This window comes from Calliopsis andreniformis, chromosome 2 (genome assembly GCF_051401765.1).
Source record: "Calliopsis andreniformis isolate RMS-2024a chromosome 2, iyCalAndr_principal, whole genome shotgun sequence".
NCBI classification, from domain to species: domain Eukaryota; kingdom Metazoa; phylum Arthropoda; class Insecta; order Hymenoptera; family Andrenidae; genus Calliopsis; species Calliopsis andreniformis.
In genome coordinates, this window is record NC_135063.1 from 1,690,936 (window position 1) to 1,699,919 (window position 8,984).

The 8,984-nt window shown below is 30.9% G+C and overlaps 1 long non-coding RNA gene across 1 annotated transcript; it reads left to right on the forward strand.

The window, feature by feature from the left end:
- The first annotated feature begins 1,550 nt into the window (after positions 1 to 1,550).
- LOC143188141 (uncharacterized) lies at positions 1,551 to 2,594 on the forward strand. Its single transcript, XR_013003487.1, has 3 exons — positions 1,551 to 1,893; positions 1,975 to 2,257; positions 2,467 to 2,594. It is a non-coding gene; the product is annotated as an uncharacterized LOC143188141 (long non-coding RNA).
- The last annotated feature ends 6,390 nt before the right edge of the window (positions 2,595 to 8,984 follow it).

Below are 8,984 nucleotides of genomic sequence, written 5' to 3' on the forward strand. Positions count from 1 at the left end.
AATAGATTTTTAAACAAATTTCAGCTGCCGTAGTTTTCACAATGCTGTAGTTTATAATGCTGCAAATAGAAATTTTTGATTCGCTCTTCTTAAAAATTGTATATTTTCAACTTTTGACAGGTTTCTCGCAGAGATGTAATATGATTAAAAGCAAATTCATATATTGCCTATTTCTATATCTCAAATTATTAATTTTTTATTTTTAACAATTCCATGGTCTTCTTTGTTAAATCTGTACCCTAGCTATAAATTGCTTTGTTTACTTCTTTCATATATACGTACATGTTCATAATAACTGATGACTTCATGATTCTTGCATAAATTTAAATAAATTTAATTTTTTTTAGTAAGTACTCAAATAAAAATTGTTTGCCTTTGCAACGCCATGGTTTGCTATTTTTGTTATTCGTAATTTCATTGTATTTTACTTGCTGTTGAATAATAAAATATATTTTTTCGGTGTATTATTTTAAAATACTTTATTCGAAAAATGTTAAAAGTTTCTATACACGAAAAAAGCGTAGAAATTGTGAAAATACTACTTCTTTAAATAGATATTTCTTTAAATAGTTATAATATCGTTAAAGTGCATCATTTTTATGCCTGTTTCAAAGAAAACTGATCACACTTTCCGACAGTATTTTCAAAATTGCTAATACTGTTGTTTATACGATACATATTATAGCGGCTATCAAAGGTGACGAAATTTTTACGATTTGACAATTCCTTAATTAAAGGAAAATTTTACTCTTTTTGAAATGAATTTCAAATGGATTAACTGACATTGAACAAAATGTAAAAGGTTCACGCCTTTATACACTTTTGTCTTGCATCCAAATTAGGAGAACATTAATAAAGTTTTGGAACTTTAACATTCGACAATGTTTCACTACTATTCAAATCATGCAATAAATTCTTCCATTCTTCCATATCATAGGATATGGAAGGCCAAAAATATTAGTAAAATTATCCAGTGTAACTGAGACAATAATGTTTGCATATGAGAGAACTTCAACGTCGTTTTTCTATCTATGTATAGGCGTACCTACACGTACTTACTTATTTAACTTATTCTTCTGGGAATATAAACAAAAATATGCCTGTTTGCTGTTTACTGAATAAATTTCATACTATTTAACAAAAAAGTTTCAAAGATAATTTTCCACGATATGATTGAAACAAACACCGAAAATAGTTATTTTAATTCATCAATTCAATTGAATTCTTCATTATTCAGAAACTTTCCCTGCTTTTAAAGTGGATTGAAATCAAATTCAATATACATAGCTCCGAAGAACACGTTTAATGAATAAGGATCTCTCGTTCTTATTCTTCAAGATTTTTTCCAGATTTACGAATAACTGAAGAAGCAAGCAACTAAAATTAAAGTAAATCTCAATTGGATTCAAACGCCAGAAATTAGAAACTATTCCTAATTAGGATTTCACTAACATAGGTATTAATAAAATAAGAATTAGTTTGTATACTTTACATATCGTTTGTATATCGATTTCCTCAACTTATATGGCTAGAACAACTGATTCATCACTTCAATATTCAACTTCGTATAAGTTTGTGCCGCACACCAAAGCATTAAGAATGCTGACGTCATAGACAGAAATCGCTGAATTAAGTGAAATCTATTAATGGTTGAACAATGAATTGGATCGCTACTACGTTTGCTATAGGTCAACCAAAGGTGTGGAAAAATATAGGTAGTCGGTCTACCTTAGCTTCACTGATGGGCGACACATCATGGAAAGACAAATATAGTTAGTCATTGAGGCAAGACAAAGATGCCTGCAATGAGAATCGCAAAATCAAACCTTTCTATGCCTCTTCTGCTCCTGCATGGTCGATATCACTTGACCCACTCTTTCAAATTCAGAAACGGTACCTTGGCTTTTATATCCAAGCTTCATCCCCAAACCAACTCCGATATTGGCAACTCGATTTTATCAGACCCTTTTTCAGGTAGGGTAGACTCTACCAGGTAAACACTCGTAATGGAAATAAAATACTATAATGGATTCACCTACCTTCAACAAAAAAATGACTCTTTGCAAATCTGGAGTGCCAATCTGGAGAAGAATTAAGTAAATTGAAGGACGAAAAAACAAAAATAGAACAATAGAAAGAAAAAAAATAAATAGAAAGAAAATAAAAGAAGTAAAAGACCAAAAGAAGAAGTTAAGCAATAGATTGAAGTCAAGCATAAAAGATTAATTAAATCCTCAAAAAAATAATTGTTTGGAAGGTATTTATGATTAATAAAGAAATAATTTTCTTTAGACATGCATAATTAAGAACTGTAATTTAATTTACAATTAACGAACGATTTAAAATGTTTCTTTGCTTTATTTACCCGTATTAACAAAAGTATCATTGTGTACTAAGTATCAGTAATTAAGATATACATATACATACATAGATATGTATACTTATTACGTTAATAATCTATTATAGATACAAGAATCGAGGTTGGAGGCTAAAGAAAAAAGGAGTCGAAAATTGTATCTGTCGACTCCAGAATCCTAGATTTTACAAATAATTTAAAAGCACAATTTCTTTACAAACCTAATTTTTTTAATTAAAATTTGTATTGCTTAGAAATTATATAAAATGTACAAATTAATAAAACTTACATACTTATTTTTGCAACATTAATGTTAATCAAAAATCTTACCAATTATGAAACTTTGCTTATTTATTAATAACATTTTTATCAAAATGTATGGAAAATTAATAAACATATTTGTTATGGATGAAAGTTAATAATTTCCTTCAATATTTTTCATGAAAACAAATTCTCAGCTCCTATACTTTTTTCTGCCTTCTTAATAAGAATATTATATTAAGATAAGATTACAGATAAGAGCAGGAAAAAAAGCAGGGACAAAAAGAAAATTAGATTAAAAATTAGAAATAAATTACAAGTTATTTTCTTCAACAGTGGATACGAGATAAAAAAAAATTAAAAAAGTTTGTATAAACATATACAACGCTACATCTTATTCCAAAGTTATAGCTGCTTCTATATTCGATACAACGAATTTGATTGTATATATCAGAAATGTTAAAGGATGATTTCACATGCTAAAATAAGACGAAAATTAATAATGACGAAAATGTGTTTGAGACTTCGTTTCCGAATTATTAATTGTTGAAAGCGTACCTAAAGTACACGTGAAATGTATCTAATTCAGGATTTATTCTACTGACGTCGCGATGTCTCACCTGACTAATGCACACCGGCAGTAGAATGGCCCAAGTTAGACTATTTTACACAAATTTTAGACGTTTTTGCAATAATTAATCACTCTAAAATAAAACCGCAAATTGCAATTTTCTCATTTCTGGTTTTTGTCCTATTTTGACATGTAGAATCATCCCTTAAAATTTCTATCACCTGCTGCCAAACAGGCTGTATATACTATATACAACACCTTGTTCTTTATTATAAGCTGAAATAGTTTAATTCGTTTTATTAGACAATTTCTAAACAAAAATTATCTTCCAACCTTGTTTACCTTTTCTATGAATTATTCTAATTAGTTCTACTGTATTCATATTGGAAGTACCATTTATGAATACCTACTTTTTACGAAGTAAAAAGAAAGAATATGAAATCACCTATAATTCAGGAATAAAGTCAAGTTAAACAGACGTTCATAGACAGTTTTTCCGTTATTTTTGTGTTGTTAGTTTCAGTCCACCATTGAATTGCGTTATACGTACGTGTTAGGAATACCCAGTAAATAGGAAAAAAGGAAACTGAGCAAAATGGATAGAGAAAATATAGAACATAAGCAATTTAAAAATAAATGTTCCATAGTTGCTATAAAATATTTATAAATGTTGTAAAATATTTTTTGAATATAATAATTTTGAATATAATACTCATAATTGTAACATACAAAACTGTAACGAAATCGTAGTATTATAAAATTACATTATGTGTCTTCACAATTTTCAAAACACTGTACGTAGTAGATTAATGTGATAATTTATAAGTCAACTATGCAAGTTTATGGCGCTTCCTGGTAGCAAGGTACACAATCCACTCTCCTTCGAGGGCTACAAGTGAAAGTATTCTAAAACAGAAAACCAAATAAAAAATTAACATATAACCTGTTGAGTAGAACAAGATACACGCAATTATTTTGAAAATAATTATTGTATTCATATAAAAATTATTCCATTTAATTTACGAATAGTAATACAGTAAAACTGTTACGTATGGCAATCGGCGATACGAATCTCTAATTAACTTAAATTATCTTGAACCGCGGCAATGTCACATGGGATTTTACTTATTACCATTTATTGTTTTTCAAATTATTTGCTTCCACGTACGCGACATTCGAACGGGCAGTTATTTATGAGAATGATAATTCTATCAATTGCTATAGTAATGTGATTACGTTAGCATAGCCGTTTCTAAATGTTAAAATAAAATTGCTAAGATAAGATACATAAATACAAAACAAATTATTGATTACGTTGAAAGAAAATGGTAAATGTGTTAGAAAATCATCTACTCCCATGTAGGCTTCACTACACATGATTATTCCCGAGAAGTGGAAGCTTATCATTATATTGTAATTGAAGAACAAAATTAAATAACATAAATTTAAAGATAACGAAACGAAATACATACATTTCTCCTTCGCTTCAAAAGTGTCATAACTCACAAAAAAGCGTTTACGAAAGTATGCATTACATTAAACTGCTTTATGGTCGTAATTTATAAAACACGTTTCTAAAATTGTGTCACTTATGAAGCGAAATTGTGATATATTACTAAAATTTCACAAATTTTTCATAAGGTAATAATCTGTGGCTTACGATATTGAAAAATAAACAAGAAAAGTGAAGATATTATTGAAAGATGAGCATCATACAGTTATCAAAAATAAATAAATATACGGGTGTATATTTGCTGCTGAGATTTTTGAAAGAAAGAGAGCGATTGGCAAAACTTGTTCCCCAGTACTGACCAGTTGTACGATGAGTCGATTTTTAAGCGTTAATATTAAGAGATATCAGTAAAAGAGATTTAAACATTAATATAAACTACTTTTAAAAGACCTCATTTACTAACAAGCAAGAACTGTGCATGCCTTGAACTTCTTAGAGTTTCATGTAAACCATCAATTCTCTTTTTAGTTCGTCATTGAAAGTATTTTTAAATTTGCCCATTTTGGAAGTTACATTAACAATTTTACAGGCTTCAATTGCTCTAAATCTATCTTCTAATGTCGTAACATTAAATATCTCAGTAGTCTTTTTATGCGTCATTTCATTCTCAAGTATTTATTTTAACGTCGTATTTATATCTTTCTCACAATCAGTTAATTTCTCTCTTTTCTTAATTTCAATTAATCTTCTACGTTAACAAATAAAACAAAGTCTAAACAAATATCATTTAATCTAATCTCAGTTGCTAACAGATTAAGATTGCAGTTAAGAAAAAATTTAATCGTTATTGCACAGTAGTTATGAATGGTCAGTATTGAAGGACTGTTGAATGTGAAGAGCGCTCCATTGAACCTTTTGCTTTCGAATGAATCCTTTCCCAGCTCAAAAGCTTCTCATATAAGGACAAAAAGTTACCTCCCGTAAACCCATGTCTCGGCATTACTTTTTGCTGGGTTATCCATAAATCAGAGTAAAATGTGTGACTAATTTTATTGGGCTTGTGCAAACGAGGTGGCGCCTAATTAGCAAGGCTGCCAATGTGGAATCGGAATCTGTAATACCCAAATTGACGACGCACGTTACTGAAAACTTCCCCCTCCATTATATACAGTATTGGACCAGCTGCGTCTGCGTGGGTCGACGTTTCGGATCACTTCGGACAGCTTCGGAAAGTCGAAAGAGAAGGCGAATTTAAAGTGAAGCTTACTCTCTCACTCTTGAAACTCAAGTCACGGGCAAGTGGCACAAGCCATGCGCGATCTTTTGGATTGTCTAGATGTTTTCACTTTTCAACTTACAATCAGGAGACTTTTCGGTGTGCTCCTCAAAGAGTTGCATGAAATTCTCAGGGATCAATCTAGAAATTAAACGATAACATTTTGTGAAATATCTCGTGCTTATGCGTATTTCTTGGTAACAATTAAAACAAATCTATACAGAAACTGTAGCAGGATATGTGGTACAACCGGGAAAGCATATACGTATAAAATAATAACATTAGCATCGCTTATTCTTCCATATGTGTATGAAGCCCGGTGATAGTTAAATACACATATATTAAATGAATCTTTAAATTCAATTTTCCCGAAATCTAAGTATCTTACACAAAGATTATATTCTTTACTTTCAGTTTCATCTAATCATCCTCATTTCAATTGTATCACACATTTTGGTACATTCGCATAGAGATATTCAACAAAATGTCATCACTTTTAGACTCATCCTAGAAAATTTCATAAAAATGTCGGGACCCATAAGACAGGGTCTCGAAAAATATGTACATACATATTATTTCACCAGAAATTCCGTACGTACAACAGTGCAATTAAACAAAGTAGCATTAGCAACACCTACCAAAAGTTTGAAGTAAATCGAATGAAAGTATACTGAGTTATTGTTAGCTTTTCGCATCTAGAGTGTGGATTATATAGCTACATTATTATCGCGATAAATGTGAAACAAATGTCTTTTCAAATACTTAATCCATGTATTCTTAATGTTATGTGATTCTAATATTTCATAAAAATAAAACGATACATATTGCCCACAATTTATTTATTACAATGGAGCTTCAAGAATTTGTAAGGCCTCAGGCCTTTCGAAGAGTAAATCCGCCATTTCCCCCTTTTAACAAATCGAAAAATGAAAATATTTGGGCAATTGAAAAGATCATGCGTGGCTTGTATCGCTTGCCGACAATTTGAACAATTGAACCTCAGAGTTTCAAGTGCGAGAGAGTAAGGGTCACATCTACCTTCTCTCTCGACTTCTCTCAGCTGCGATGCGCCGAGCTCACATACATGTAGCTCGTATAGTAGTTGTATAGTAGGGGGGAAATTTTCTAAGTCGCGTTCCCAACTCGGAATCATAGAGTGTCTCCATCTCGCCTTTATTAGCCGACTACGTGCCTGTAGGTAATGCTATTCCTGTAACGAAAACTGTATCAGCAGATACCGACTTGTCCATCTCAAAAAATCACGTGACTACTCTACCCCTTAGACCTATTTACTTGTTAGATCATGTATGTTGTTTACCATAGAAATATCAAATATCAATTCTTTTATATTCTTCACTTTTCATTATCTTATGAGGTCTAATAAATGAGATTCTTAATCTTCTGTTAAATTATGGGAACAAAAATAGTATCTTATAGTTCTAAAATTTTATCAAGATATATAGTTGTAGGTATGCATGAATTATGAAAATAACCTCAATTCATCTAGTTTAAATTATACTACAACTCTGAGCTTCATTTGTCAAATATTCTTTAATTTTAGAATACTGGTGTATAACATTGTTCCTCATGTATTTTAATTGCACAGGCAAGAATGTGAGGTACTATTAGATAAAGTGGGTTCAAGCGATGTTAGGTCCTCTGTTAAGTGTCACGTCAAAAAGTCAAGCAGTCCACGTCGTACGGACTGGTAAATTGAAAATTGCCACGTGTCAGGTGAAGCACCCTAGCGACAATAGACACGTGCACCCTGAAACGTAGTAACTGGATATGGTAGAACTGGGTTCCACGGATATCAAGAGCGATTCGAGTGGCTCGTGCCATGCGTGCTGTTTTCGTAGATCGCAAAAGGGGTGTCCAGGATACGGTAGACTTCCAACCCTTTTCATGCACAGTACACATATCTACATACAGCTATCTACGTACTACTGTTATGAAAAGCGATTTGAAAGGAAAATCGATAAATTTTAAAGCATGTGAAAGAGAATAGCCAAAATTATATTAATAAGAAACTCGATATGTACAATTTTACTGTGCCGCTTTATTTTTAGAACGTTGTAGTAATTTTTTACATATTCATTTAACAAATTCTTCAAATATTTCATGTGATTTAGATTTTTACCCAATACTCAATCTAAAGAAGTGAGTTTTAACTAAGTTGGAATAAAGGTAGTAAAAAGCTATATTTGACGAAATTACAATAAACGATACTCACCCATGACATAAAATTGTAAATTAAAAGTACAAAATAATCTTGGTTTTTCATAGTTTCGAAAATTACCCTTAATCATTTACGTTTTACATTCAACACTTTACTGATTGAATAATATTTATATTACTTGACCTCACGATTTATTCGATAAGTTTTAAATAAACATGTAATATGCAAAGTCAATTACGGTGTTACAAGCTCATACTTGAAAATGACTTACAATTTCGACACTAATTTAGATCTATATTTATTAAGACTTTTGCTTATTTTAATAAATGCTACATGCTCCTAAAATTTGACTCCAACTTTTTGAAGCACTCTGTATATGAAGGTTCACCTTTTAACCCTCGGAAGACGAATGGTTTTTAGCGGAAGCAGGAGACGAATGCAGGGTCATTTTGACCCACAACAGAGTTTCTATTGCAAACTATTTTTAGGGAAGAATTATATATAAAAATGTAATTTGACTTCATATACTTCTTTTGTTGTAGTTTTCTGTACATCTGATACACGAAATAAGTGTATTTTTTGTATGATTCTTATAAATAAAATTATTACAGTTTTGATATTTTGCATTGTATTCAAAGTGACCCTGCACTCATTGTACGAGAGTTAACTATCATCTACAACGTTTATCTCAACAGAACTGTTTCGATATTGCTGTTTATGAATAATACAAAGGAATCTTCAATTAAGGAATTAACTAATTGTAAGCCATATGATGTTCACTTCGGAATAAAATTGCTGCTTACTACATATCAAGCGTGAAAAATTGACGATCAGTCTTATTGTTCTTAACTCCTTCTGGAACAAACTCACTACGCGTTACGAAACTGT